Source organism: Nansenia antarctica (assembly GCF_963989245.1).
Source record: "Nansenia antarctica genome assembly, chromosome: 15".
In the NCBI taxonomy this organism is placed as follows: Eukaryota; Metazoa; Chordata; class Actinopteri; order Argentiniformes; family Microstomatidae; genus Nansenia; species Nansenia antarctica.
Genome location: NC_137685.1, coordinates 62501 through 78231, shown reverse-complemented (window position 1 = coordinate 78231; position 15731 = coordinate 62501).

Sequence of the window (15731 nt, the reverse complement as noted above, 5' to 3'; positions counted from 1 at the left end):
GGACCACAGGACCACAGGACCACAGGACCACAGAACAGGACCACAGGACCACAGGACCACAGGACCACAGAACCACAGGACCACAGGACCACAGGACCACAGGACCACAGGACCACAGGACCACAGAACAGAACCACAGAACCACAGAACCACAGAACCACAGAACAGAACCACAGAACCACAGCACCACAGGACCACAGGACCACAGCACCACAGGAGCACAGGAGCACAGGACCACAGGACCACAGAACCACAGCACCACAGGAGCACAGGACCACAGGACCACAGAACCACAGAACCACAGGAGCGCTGCGGTCAGACTGAGACGCAGGACGTCTTGTTTACGTTGCAGGTTAACCCTATAAACCCTCACACGTCAGCATTTTCAAAACCTGTACGATTTATCCATATCCAGTAGTGAGTGCAATTGTCATTTATAAATATGAGTATTCGTTAAAATATGCAGACATCCTTTTCCAGACATATTTCTGCCATAAATATCACTGCAGCATTTGTTCCCTAGCAGATAAGACGCCATCGCGCTGACAACTGGCCACTGCGGCATCCCGTAGTGACGTAGCTCGTCCACAACAAAGATGTTGGATAATTAGAAGATGGTCCAATGGTAGCCATTGTTTACCACGGAAACTAGCAACCTAGCTTTATCAGTGATAGGTTTCATATTTTGTCATATACATTTGTGAAAGTAACTGCACAGCGAAGTGCAAGTAAGTGGGAATATATTTAAAATTGTGTCACAAATGTTTTATTCAGCCGTATCAGCTGATAAAAACATCAATAACATGATATCTAAATTCCCACTTACTTAAACACTATTATTCACGAGGGCAGAGGGTCTTGTCGGACAGTTGCTCTCCTTAAATAAAGTCTTTTTTGCCGATTAGACAACATGTTACATTATGTGCGGCGAAAATATAAGTTAAGACCCTGGATATTACAAAGCTAAAATCAATAAGGACAATGTGCTTTTTCCACAGACAGCGGACGTAACGGTAATGGATGCGGAGTGAACTCTCTGGCTTCTCCTATCTGTGTCTATACTCTCGCGCGAACAGCAAACAGAGAGAAAGAACAGAAACATGTGCGTTACTGCCCCCTGGTGGAATCTTCAATAACTTTGGTCATCGCATTTCACAGATTGTTAACTTAATTCTTCTATGATTCTACTAATTTACAGTCTACCAGTATTGTGTCAGTATATTGATGTAAATGTTATCTCGGAGAGATAAAAAAAAAAAAAACACTAGTGTGCAATCATCTGTAGTTGACCACTGTGCACTGCTCACACAAAGTAGACATTTCACAAGACATTCATATGGTATAACTGCCTTTTACTGTCACATTAAGCGTTGCCTGTCACTCCTTTGCATCCTTGCGCTTCAAAAAAGAAAAAACATTTAGGGCAGAGTTGCAACTTGTAATTCAACCTGCCAAGAGACAATGTCCTGGCTCCTGGCTCTCAGCTGGTTGACGTGGGATTCAGCCCTGAGCTTTCTGTATGCTGAAAAATAAAATGGATTTATGACATTTAATCTTCTACTTCTTACTCTAGAAGTATTAGTCATTCATAGGATTTAAGAGGTCAGAATTAGGTGGGGGGAAATCTTGTAATTAATTTGAACATTGATCAGCTTGTTAATTAAGAGCAAGTGTCTTGGCAAACTCAACAAGAAACCAAATACAGTACCATTCCGTCACAAACAAGGAAAAAGAGCCCAATTTTTCCTCCCTCGAGAAACTCAGCCATCCCAACATGGGTTTGGCTCTCACTCCCCCCAGAGGAGAAACATGAGATGACAGTCAGGGCCTGCACAGCTGAAATCAATTCACTAATTACCCAGCAGGCAGCTCACCTGAACAATCACCACTCCCTTTAGTCTGCAGTTCCACAGTGGAGGATTCAGTTCAACAGACACACGGTGGTAGGAACATGTGCTATTGCAGTGCTGTGCTCAACCAACTGTTTGCAGAGACCAGAGTGGCTGACGGTGAGATGACAAGTTCTGAGACTAACCGCAGACTTCTACCCCAGCCTGCATACTGTCATGAAGGTTCTCCTAACAATGCCCGTGTCCACTGCCAGTGCCGAGCGTTCATTCAGCTGTTTACGTCGCTTGAAGACATATCTCCGGAACAGCATGACAGACAAGAGACTGAGTGGACTTGCCCTTATGAATATACATCATGATATTCCTATTGATGCGGAGGCCATTCTGCTGGAGTTTGATGCAACGGGGAGGCGCAGACTTCACTTCAAATAGGTAGGAACATTTTATGATTTTATTGCCAGTCGGATTGGTTTGGTCTTGCTTTTATTGTTAAGTGGTGCAGCGGCTTCTGTCTGGGCTAGCCTATATTGTCACATATCTGGTCGTTGAAACGTGTATGCTGCTGTGTGTGTTGTAGGCCTAAAGTGAGTGCAAAACTCTCGTTTCGGTGCTAGCCTATGTATTGGTGCGCTGTCACTGTCACCAAATAGGCCCTTTGTTTCCCCCATGTGTTAGGTGCGCATGCGCTGTCACCTGGGCTGTTTTCATCTGTGTTTCGAGGTGCGCTGTCACCATGCTGTTTGCACGTGTCGTCACGGCATAAGGGGAACGCCCACCTGGCGGGCAAAACAAATCTTTCTTCCGCTGCCTGCCAGCTATTTTATCAGGTTTTTACCAAGTAATTAGTTGTTTGACAAAATGCTGGATAGTTGCTGTGCAATCGGGTGCACTAACCGACGAGGAGACGACCCTGGGTTGGGCTTCTACAGAATTCCGTCAGAAAAAGAAAAACTCAGAGGAGAAGATTAAGCTCAAGTAAACACTGATGATTTTAATTATTTACTTAGCCACTTTACTCGATTATACTGAGCCAATTACCACTATTGCACTATTGTCATTGTTCATATTGTATTCCACCCCTGTACATTGTACCGCACATTTCAAATCTTTTATCTAGTATTTTTTGTATATATAGGTACGGTATTTTCTAATCTTGTGTCTGTACATATATTGGATTGACTGTACATATAATCCATGTCTTTACATATATTGGATTGACAATAAAGCTGACTTTGACTTTGACTAGCCTTGTTATTCTATTTTTAGTCATTATCTTTGCATAATCGTTCTGACATGGTTTGTTGTTGTGGGTGTGGACGCTACCCGCTTGGAGTTGGTTGTGTAGGTCCTTTAGCTAGCTAACATTAGCATTATTGACCCATCCAGATCGAAAAAACAGATAACTGTCTGTACTTTTGTTCGCTTTCATCCTGGCGGCAGTGTGAGGGGAATGATTCTCCACAAGATGTATGTAGACATCACCGACCTGGAGCTCTGGCAGCGACTTCGCTGTTTTTAGTGATTGAAATACTGCGGCGGGTGCTGTATATGGATCGCAAGTGCCCAAAATGTGTAGTTTGTAATAAATAAATAAAGTAATTCTGCAAAGTTTTTTACGTTTCTGTGCGTACTATGAAATCGAATCCTGCCGGCGCCACTGGTTTCAACCACTGAATAGGAAATATTCTCATGAAGTTCTGGATTCGCCAATTCGCTTTGTGTTGTGCTGACGACAATTGACCACCAGATGGCGCCGTGCCTAGTGTTTCTGCTATGGCCTTGATGATAGCGCCCTCACGTGTTCATACATTAGTATTGCAGTGTATCAGATGAGTGCTACGTAAACGCATTTGAACGGTATTGTTCATTCAATGTACATTGTTTTGATCTCAATCATTTTAAATAAATAATGTTAACTCATTCATAAAGACAAGTGTAGTGAATCCAGAACCTGAGATAAGGAGATCAGCGAGAGAGAGAAAGCCTGTGTGAGTGTAAAGTCTGTACTAGTAGGATCTACCAATGCTCACTCAGCTACGCAACAGTTTGCCAAACACTACAATAGTGATGCATGGTGGTCATGTATGCCTATAGTATCACTCTTTCTGCCCATTGATTAATTTGTATAAATGTTGTTTAGTTTGAGGAAGTGCACGGGGGCGTGACAGATGATTGAATGAGTGAGAGGAAACCACAGACACCTGTGGCAGAGTTGGCTGTGTGTTTGGAGAGCGTGCGACAATGACGTATTACTATCTTGTTATTAAAGTTTGGACTATTGTTTGACGTTTAGCAATTCCGGGTTTTTGTTTCAGTTTAAAGGGTTAGCCGGTTTGTTATTTTTCATTCATGATAAACGTGTAACGTGTGGCAGCTAGTGATGGCGAGATTAAGCTTCTTGAACTCAACTTGAATCAAGGACCCCAATTGAAATAAGCCAGTGGCTTTCTTGGGTTTTTATCCTGTTAGTTGACCTTGTATGTAATATGTACTTTCATGTACCTACTTCTGCAAATCTTCTAATAAAGTTTTCAATCAATCAATCAAAACTGTTGAAGCTTTCCATCAAATTGCGTCACACTTGGACCGAAGCTTCATGTTGCTTCATTTGCTCTACTGCGCTATCAAGTGGACAATAAATGTATAGCAGGCAGAGTGATAATGACACCGTGGCTTTGGTGTGTGAAGCTTTGAATTGAATAAATGTGCTTGTGTTACTAGGAACAACAACATTTTATTCATTTATTCATTTTTATTTAAAAATAACAATTTCTCCACAGTGCTGGGCTTCAGGCGGTTTCTTTTTTTTGAGACGATTTCACCTGCTTTAGAAAAGATCCTTTCACAGGGCACAGATGAAGCTGGGATACATAGATAATTAACGGCAAGTTTATACAAATTAGGATACACATGTTTGTGTTCTTCCCAATACTGTAGGGGGTTCTGCATCCTTTCGATGTTTGGTTCAGCCAGGTAGGTATGGACCTCCACTGTTGCGTCTGCAGTTACATTTTGGGTCCTCGCCTGCCGGACTGTGGTGTCTAAACGACGCCACAGTTTGTTACCTAAAACAGGCTGTCAGTGTCAGTGAATATATACAATAAGACAATTAGAATGTATCCAGTATACTTTACCTTGAGTCACAGGCTGCGAAGCTTCTGATATGGGGGGTTGTGATGAGGAGGAGGAGGCGGCGCTGTTTCGTATAACGGTAGCACATTCCAAAATGAGCCTATTTTCGGCCTGCTGCTTTATTGTGGCTAAAGAATCCTATCTTTTTAAAACGTGGATCAAGCAGTGTCGCCAGTGACATTACGCTCATCGATTGCAATGAGTACAGCTTATCCTTTAATTGTTTTCTTAGACTCTCAACCATTGCCATGCTCTCTTGTGTTTGGACACGTCCCATTTCCTCCTCCTCCAGTGTGTGGTATAGCATGGATAAAAGAGGAATAACTTTTGAACCGGACACTCTCTTCTCCTCTGACAGCTCAACTGTGGCATCATTGAATGGGGCTAGCACTTTTAGACATTCTGCGATGATGTCATATTGTTCCAATGTGAGTGGGACAATGTCAGTACGTAGGCCGGCCAAAGCTGCTGCTATAGGCTCCTTGAGGTCATACACACGCTGCAGCATATGCAGGGGTGCACATAACTGGTGCGCATGCGTCGCCAAAATGCATGCTGCGCGGCAGATCAGCGGCATGAACGCGCTCTTGCGCACCAACAGCTGGACCGCTGGGAGAGGAATTGACTTCCTCAAAACTCCTACTGCTGACTGCCCGTTAATACCAATACCATATCCTTTCATGACCACAATGTACCCACCGACGACGACCACGGCGACTCCCCTCACGAAAACATTCGGAAAGTATCGTGACTCGTACTTTCATTCCGCGTATCGCGCATCGCATGGTTATCACGCCGACACGTGAACATTCAGTCCCGAACGACTCATCGCTAAAAGGAAAAACAACACCAAGGGACACGTTTCTTTTCTCTGAAGCTTTCAAACGTTCAGATGTTTGTTTTACAGCTTCCTTATCGCACCTAGACCCCTGACCCAGGATATGGTTGGGAATTCTATTAGAAGAAAAAAAAAAAAACTTTGTTGCACAATCAAAATAATGAGCTATTTAAAGTGATAGCCTACATTCCCTACAACATCCTCTACCATGGTTGAAATTGAGGACAGTATTAACAGCAGTCAAGAGAGCAGTGATGATGATGATTAAGCTTGTAGCATAAGTAAATGCTTAGGCTGTAACTTTTTGTTGAAAAGTTGATTTCAGTGTTTACAGAACAGAGCAGTGCTTAAAGAGATGTCAGTTGATTTCATTGTGTTTAAAGAACAGACATTCAGTTAGTGCTTAAAGAGATGTCAGTTGATTTCATTGTGTTTAAAGGAGTCTGACAGACTTTCATGCTTAAAGAGCAGTCATTTGATTTTGCATTTGTTTCTTTTGTTTTGCACACAATCATTTGTTCGTTCATCTTTATTTATGAATAAATGTCATTTTGCTAATATAAGTTATCCATGTATCCCTTTTTTATCCATCCTGTGGGACGGGTCATGACTCGCGAGCTCGGGGTGCATCAAGCAGCATCCCTAGGTGCTCCTCTGAGCACTGGCCCCAAAAAGTTATGTGCACCCCTGAGCATATGGTATGTACTGTTCCAGCGTGTATCCACCTCTTGGATCAGCTTCAGTGCCGGCCGGCCCATTTGCACCTGCACCAGTGTCAGCCTCTCCTATAAAATTTGCCAACAAAAAGTGATTAATTCAAGAGTCACTGCAGCAGCAACTTAAACCAAACAGCGTCATTTAGAATATTGCAATGAAAGAAAGGAATTCACCTTTGCATTGGTGCTGCTCTTAAAATAGCCCACCATCTTCTGAGAATTTACCCGGATGTCAGCCAACACGTTGTTTTCTTTAATAGCCTTTTTTATAAGTAAATTTAAAGTGTGCGCCACACAAATTGTGTGACGCAAGTGCAACTCCTTGGCACAAGCACCCATATTTGCTGCGCCATCCGTCACCATGCAAGACACTTTGGTGGTAATACCCCACTGGGCCATAAGTGCTGCTTTGACGTTGGCCAAATTCACAGCAGTATGTGCATCAGGGAAATGCAGCACCCCTAAAACAACAGTGTGCAAAGAGGTGCTTTCATCTATAAAATGGCAGGTCACAGCCAGATATGCATCAGTGTTGATGGAGGTCCACATGTCTGTAGTCAAGCTAACTGCAGATGCCTTCAACACAATGGCTTTGGCTTTCTCCTTGGACTCCTGATATCTGTCCTCCACCATAGCTTTCAAAGCCTAAAGGAAAGAAGGGAACACTCTTGGAATGGCATATATGAATGAATGAATGAATGAATGAATGGACTTTATTGTCATTGCTACAGTACAGGTACCAAACAACGAAATTTAGGAGGAAATGGGGAGAAATGCTTCATGTGCTCACATACACACCTGCCTTGTGGGGAGAACATAGGTAGGGTTGGAAGCTTTAACAAGCTTTCTGAACCCTTTGTCCTCCACAATGGTGAAGGGCTGGCAATCCTCAATCACCATATTGACCAAGGCCTCATCCACATCATTATTCAGTGCTGACGAAAAAAAAAGCAGTATTCAATTGCAGATGTCATTCATTAGTCATATTTAAAATATAAATTAATGTTGTCTAATAAAAACGTACCCTGTAATTGTATGTTTGTATGCCGTCTTATCATTGCATCCTAAAAAGGCTTACCTGAGCTTGGTCCACCTTGGTTGGTCTCCTTGTTCTCATGCAGGGCTCTATAATGCCTCAGCATAGATGAAGTGTTATTGCTGTATCCAAGTTCTTTTGAACACACCAGACACTTCACCTTTTACAATAGCAGAAATTAGAAGAAAGACATTAGAACAAGGGACGATACACTGTGTAGTCACATTTATTTACAGTATAGTACACTAGTTATTATTTATTACTATGTGCATAGTGCATACCTTATTAGGAGAGATCAGATCAAAATGTTCCCAGACAGGGGAATACCACCTCTTTCTCGCTGGTTCCATCGCAAAAAAAAGAAGCTCCAAAAGATTGCAAACAAACAAACTATAAAGTCGCAAGTCAACAAACTGTGAGGGGGAATCCATTGCGTTCATCTGTCCCTTTTATGTTTCGAGTCTCGAGCCAAATCAGAGCCACTTCCCGAATCGGTCACGTGGTACGGCCGGAAGACGAAGCGTCACTCTTACCATATACGTCATCAACACACGCCTCGGTACGCGCTTCACAAAAATCTGCCTCTGTTACTCGACACACGCTCCGAAGCGTCGGCTTCATCTCGCCATCACTAGTGGCAGCCCTCTCACTATGTGCTGTGGCCAGACGTTTTCCACAGAACTTTTTTTTCAACACTTTCAGTTTTAAAGGTTTGAACATTGGTTGTCGCTGCTGTACATTTACCTTCAGTATTATACATGGGGAAGAAATTGATACATCATTTATTTGCATACATCTAGCCTTGCTTTTCCCGCTTTGACACACAGAAACACTAATATTATTAATTTCTATCCTCCTGCTATCCTTGTTCTGCTCAGAATAGCAGAGATTTTGTATGACAGCGATCTGACCAGTGTAACCCTAACCCTGTATGAGGAGAAAAAACTAAGCACATAGTGATAATTACATTGGAGTCAGATTATCAATATTAGACATGTTTTGCTATCAACAAAACATAGCCAAAAGTCTCTGCCAAACATTCATGTGAAAACTGATATTATTATATTTGCTCTATAGCCTGAGTCAGTTCAACCATTCTTCCTGTTCTAAAATGGTAATTGTATTCCTGCTATTTTTATGCAATAAAACGTATGTCACCCCATTATTCTATCCAGACTGTTTGAGAGTCTAGTTTCCTCCTTGTAGCTACAGTATCAGTGCACCCAGGTGGCAGGCTGCCGGTTATGATGTTGTCCACATGAGGGCGCTGGTGATCCCACTGCTTTTCCATTCCATGGAGTGGAATGTTACTGTGCTGCTACACAGCTGGATACATTCATCAATAATAGGAGGCCTTTCATATAAATAAAAACATTGGAAAATATAACCGTTTTTTATACTGCTGCTGAAATAATTCGGAGTGCCAGATGTGTGATAGTTTCAACCACTGAATAGGAAATATTCTCATGAAGTTCTGGATTCGCCAATTCGCTTTGTGTTGTGCTGACGACAATTGACCACCAGATGGCGCCGTGCCTAGTGTTTCTGCTATATGGCCGTGATGATAGCGCCCTCACGTGTTCATACATTAGTATTGCAGTGTATCGGATGAGTGCTACGTAAACGCATTTAAACAGTATTGTTCATTCAATGTACATTGTTTTGATCTCAATCATTTTAAATAAATAATGTTAACTCATTCATAAAGACAAGTGTAGTGAATCCAGAACCTGAGATAAGGAGATCAGCGAGAGAGAGAAAGCCTGTGTGAGTGTAAAGTCTGTACTAGTAGGATCTACCAATGCTCACTCAGCTACGCAACAGTTTGCCAAACACTACAATAGTAATGCATGGTGGTGTAATTATTTTGCCCAGTGCAATTCATGTATGCCTCTAGTATCACTCTTTCTGCCCATTGATTAATTTGTATAAATGTTGTTTAGTTTGAGGAAGTGCACGGGGGCGTGACAGATGATTGAATGAGTGAGAGGAAACCACAGACACCTGTGGCAGAGTTGGCTGTGTGTTTGGAGAGCGTGCGACAATGACGTATTACTATCTTTTTATTTAAGTTTGGACTGTTTGACGTTTAGCAATTCCGGGTTTTTGTTTCAGTTTAAAGGGTTAGCCGGTTTGTTATTTTTTAGGGATGTCCCGATCCCACTTTTTCACTACCGATACCTGGGCTTCGGGTATCGGCGATACCGATACCGATCCGATATTTGTATACATTTTTTGACCTCTGAATAATAACAAATACCTCCCCAGTATATAGTCCACACCAACAACAGTTAAATTAAAGACTGCCAGCCTTTATTAAAGCAACAAATGCGACGTGTTGTGGATTGGAACTACGGATCATAAGCTTTCAAATGATGTGTCATACATTGAAATCCGAAAAAATATGAAGTTAGAGTCATTTGAATGTTGTTAGACGTCAGGCACATATAGGGTTAACCTCTTTGTAATTAAACCGGAAGCACACAGCGCAGCGCTATGCGCATTTTAAGCGCATATAGGACTCGCGTGAAGCGCTATGCGCATTTTAAGCGCATATAGGACTCGCGTGAAGCATTTCTGCGACACGTGTTTCTGTTCACTGTTTTTATTTCCTCATCGCTTATACACATAAGTTTGACTGCGGATGACAGTAGGATCGGATCGGAGCCTTTTTTTTTTCTGGTGCGATCCCCGATCCAGCATTCAGGACCAATATCGGGTCGATATCCGATATCAGTATCGGATCGGGACATCCCTATTATTTTTCATTCATGATAAACGTGTACCGTGTGGCAGCCCTCTCACTGTGCTGTGGCCAGCTGTTTTCCACAGAACTTTTTTTTCAACACTTTCATTTTTAAAGGTTTGAACATTGATAAAGGTTGTCGCTGCTGTACATTTACCTTCAGTATTATACACGGGGAAGAAATTGATACATCATTTATTTTTATACATCTAGCCTTGCTTTTCCCGCTTTGACACACAGAAACACTAATATTATTAATTTCTATCCTCCCGCTATCCTTGTTCTGCTCAGACTAGCAGAGATTTTGTATGACAGCGATCTGACCAGTGTAACCCTAACCCTGTATGAGGAGAAAAAACTAGGCACATAGTTATAATTACATTGGAGTCAGATTATCAATATTAGACATGTTTTGCTATCAACAAAACATAGCCAAAAGTCTCTGCCAAACATTCATGTGAAAACTGATATTATTATATTTGCTCTACAGCCTGAGTCAGTTCAACCATTCTTCCTGTTCTAAAATGGTCATTGTATTCCTGCTATTTTTATGCAATAAAACGTATGTCACCCCATTATTCTATCCAGACTGTTTGAGAGTCTAGTTTCCTCCTTTTAGCTACAGTATCAGTGCACCCAGGTGGCAGGCTGCAGGTTATGATGTTGTCCACATGAGGGCGCTGGTGATCCCACTGCTTTTCCATTCCATGGAGTGGAATGTTACTGTGCTGCTACACAGCTGGATACATTCATCAATAATAGGAGGCCTTTCATATAAATAAAAACATTGGAAAATATAACAGTTTTTTATTCTGCTGCTGAAACAATTCGGAGTGCCAGATGTGTGTGAGTTTCAACCACTGAATAGGAAATATTCTCATGAAGTTCTGGATTCGCCAATTCGCTTTGTGTTGTGCTGACGACAATTGACCACCAGATGGCGCCGTGCCTAGTGTTTCTGCTATATGGCCGTGATGATGGCGCCCTCACGTGTTCATACATTAGTATTGCAGTGTATCAGATGAGTGCTACGTAAACGCATTTAAACGGTATTGTTCATTTAATGTACATTGTTTTGATCTCAATAATTTTAAATAAATAATGTTAACTCATTCATAAAGACAAGTGTAGTGAATCCAGAACCTGAAATAAGGAGATCAGCGAGAGAGAGAAAGCCTGTGTGAGTGTAAAGTCTGTACTAGTAGGATCTACCAATGCTCACTCAGCTACGCAACAGTTTGCCAAACACTACAATAGTGATGCTTGGTGGTGTAATTATTTTGCCCAGTGCAAGTCATGTATGCCTATAGTATCACTCTTTCTGCCCATTGATTAATTTGTATAAATGTTGTTTAGTTTGAGGAAGTGCACGGGGGCGTGACAGATGATTGAATGAGTGAGAGGAAACCACAGACACCTGTGGCAGAGTTGGCTGTGTGTTTGGAGAGCGTGCGACAATGACGTATTACTATCTTGTTATTTAAGTTTGGACTATTGTTTGACGTTCAGCAATTCCGGGTTTTTGTTTCAGTTTAAAGGGTTAGCCGGTTTGTTATTTTTCATTCATGATAAACGTGTACCGTGTGGCAGCCCTCTCACTATGTGCTGTGGCCAGACGTTTTCCACAGAACTTTTTTTTCAACACTTTCAGTTTTAAAGGTTTGAACATTGATAAAGGTTGTCGCTGCTGTACATTTACCTTCAGTATTATACACGGGGAAGAAATTGATACATCATTTATTTGCATACATCTAGCCTTGCTTTTCCCGCTTTGACACACAGAAACACTAATATTATTAATGTCTATCCTCCCGCTATCCTTGTTCTGCTCAGAATAGCAGAGATTTTGTATGACAGCGATCTGACCAGTGTAACCCTAACCCTGTATGAGGAGAAAAAATTAAGCACATAGTGATAATTACATTGGAGTCAGATTATCAATATTAGACATGTTTTGCTATCAACAAAACATAGCCAAAAGTCTCTGCCAAACATATGTGTGGTGGCCTGGGAAAACCCGTCGGATGTCGCTGGCATTCGTTTGTGGCAAAGAGCAAATATAGATGGAAATCGCGATTTTGGCGATTTTGATATTATGTGGTATTCTAGTACTTTGAACTCCATACTACATTATGGTGAATAAACATTTTAAGAAAACAAAAGAGAAAGTACTTATTTTTATGTTTTTGTGGTGGGTAGTTTGCTAGAGAAACAACGTCACGTTGAACATGTCTCATTCTCAGTTAAGCAACACACGCACACATGAGCGAAAGGAGAGACGATACTTCCACCTGTGTTATTGCCAGTTTACTGATGCTCACAATAAGCATAAAGTAATAACATCTTAACTAGAAGACACACAAATGGATCTGTCCCTCGCATACCGACGAGGCGAGCAGACTACCACCGCATCACAAGCAGAGAAACGAGACCGGCCGATCTGCATAGGCTCCTCCCCCGACCCGGAGGAGAAAGGGGAGGATTTCTCCCCTTTCACTTTTTTTGACATGCTACATTAAAATGCTCATAACTTTTTAAAATAAAGGGCTATCTCAGTCATTCAACCAGTTATGAATAGCTGAGAACTTCTAATTTATGGAAATATTAAAAAATGAAAATGTCAAAATGCCACCATGTGAAGGGTTTTCCCAGGCCACCACACATATATGTGAAAACTGATATTATTATATTTGCTCTACAGCCTGAGTCAGTTCAACCATTCTTCCTGTTCTAAAATGGTCATTGTATTCCTGCTATTGTTATGCAATAAAACGTATGTCACCCCATTATTCTATCCAGACTGTTTGAGAGTCTAGTTTCCTCCTTGTAGCTACAGTATCAGTGCACCCAGGTGGCAGGCTGCAGGTTATAATGTTGTCCACATGAGGGCGCTGGTGATCCCACTGCTTTTCCATTCCATGGAGTGGGATGTTACTGTGCTGCTACACAGCTGGATACATTCATCAATAATAGGAGGCCTTTCATATAAATAAAAACATTGGAAAATATAACCGTTTTTTATACTGCTGCTGAAACAATTCGGAGTGCCAGATGTGTGATAGTTTCAACCACTGAATAGGAAATATTCTCATGAAGTTCTGGATTCGCCAATTCGCTTTGTGTTGTGCTGATGACAATTGACCACCAGATGGCGCCGGGCCTAGTGTTTCTGCTATATGGCCGTGATGATAGCTCCCTCACGTGTTCATACACAAGTATTGCAGTGTATGAATGAATGAATGGTCTTTATTGTCATTGATATAGTACAGGTACCATACAACGAAATTTGGGAGGGGGGGCTCCCCTGGTGCTAGGAAAAAAACTAAAAACCACATGGGAAAAGAGCTGGTTTACATAAATAAAGGCTATGTACTCTATCCACTATACTATACAAATAAAACACTGTGCTGTACTCTAGGCTATATCTATTCTAACATTTCCTATCTCTGAACCTTATGTACCCGAGGGTTGTCATATTGCACATAGTGTTATTGCACATTCATTTAAAGTGTCGCAGTTTGCAGGTTTGAAATGTTCACAGTTGTGTTTCAGTATTGCACTTGATTACAATCTAGTAGCTGCCATCAAATTGTCTAGATTGTCCAGGGCCTAGAACCTAGGTCTTTGCTGTGTTCAGGGCCTGAATGGCCCTGGGGTAGAAGCTGAGCTTCAGTCTATTTGTCCTTGCGAACATGGTCCTGAACCGCCTGTCCGAGGGCAGCCGGGCAAAGTGTTCGTACCCAGGGTGGGATGGGTCTCTGGAGATCTTGGAGGCCTTCCTGAGGCAGCGTGTGTTGTACAGCTCTTCCAGAGAGGGGAGGGGGGCGCCGGTGATCTTCTGGGCCGATCTCACGACTCTCTGTAGCGCTTTCCTCTCTGCGGCTGTGCAGCTGGAGAACCACACGCAGATGCAGTAGGTGAGGATGCTCTCCACTGCGCAGCGGTAGAAGGCCACCAGCATCTCCTGTCCGATGCGGTCTTTCCTGAGGACTCTCAGGAAGAAGAGCCGCTGTTGTGCCTTCTTGATGATGGCTGCTGTGTTGGTCTTCCAGGACAGGTCATCCTGTATGTGCACCCCCAGGAATCGGAGGGTTGAGACTCTCTCCACGCTCCCTCCATCGACGAGCAGGGGCTGGACCTCAGATTTTTTCCTCCTGAAGTCCACGATGATTTCCTGGGTCTTTGACTGGTTCAGCAGCAGGTTGTTAACCTTGCACAGCTCGCTCAGCTGCTCTACCTCATCCCTGTACTTTAGATTCAGACTCAGGACGCCAGGAGATTCCACCTGTGCGAGAGCCAGAACTCTAGCTCACTCAGGAGGGGAGTTATAAAGGTTAGGGTGGTTAGGGCCTTCTACCATAGTATTGGAACACACACACACACACACAACCACACACACACACACACACACAACCACACACACACACACACACACGCACGCACACAACCACACACACACACACACACACACACAACCACACACACACACACGCACGCACGCACACATCCACACACACACACACACACGCACACATCCACACACACACAGACCCCTCGTTAGGTTGCATGTTCACTGTGTTCTACTGTGACGTCCAACAAACTCAGCCGCTGTCGGGTCTTTTAATGTCTCTGCTGTGTTTGTCTCTCTACTGTAGACTGCTGTGTTTGTGTCTACTGTAGACTGCTGTGTTTGTCTCTCTACTGTAGACTGCTGTGTTTGTCTCTACTGTAGACGGCTGTGTTTGTCTCTCTACTGTAGACTGCTGTGTTTGTCTCTACTGTAGACTGCTGTGTTTGTCTCTCTACTGTAGACTGCTGTGTTTGTCTCTACTGTAGACGGCTGTGTTTGTCTCTCTACTGTAGACTGCTGTGTTTGTCTCTACTGTAGACTGCTGTGTTTGTCTCTCTACTGTAGACTGCTGTGTTTGTCTCTCTACTGTAGACTGCTGTGTTTGTCTCTACTGTAGACGGCTGTGTTTGTCTCTCTACTGTAGACTGCTGTGTTTGTCTCTCTACTGTAGACTGCTGTGTTTGTCTCTACTGTAGACTGCTGTGTTTGTCTCTCTACTGTGTAGACTGCTGTGTTTGTCTCTCTACTGTAGACTGCTGTGTTTGTCTCTCTACTGTAGACTGCTGTGTTTGTCTCTCTACTGTAGACTGCTGTGTTTGTCTCTCTACTGTAGACTGCTGTGTTTGTCTCTCTACTGTAGACTGCTCTGTTTGTCTCTCTACTGTAGACTGCTGTGTTTGTCTCTCTACTGTAGACTGCTGTGTTTGTCTCTCTACTGTAGACTGCTGTGTTTGTCTCTCTACTGTAGACTGCTGTGTTTGTCTCTACTGTAGACTGCTGTGTTTGTCTCTCTACTGTAGACTGCTGTGTTTGTCCATCTCTCTACTGTAGACTGCTGTGTTT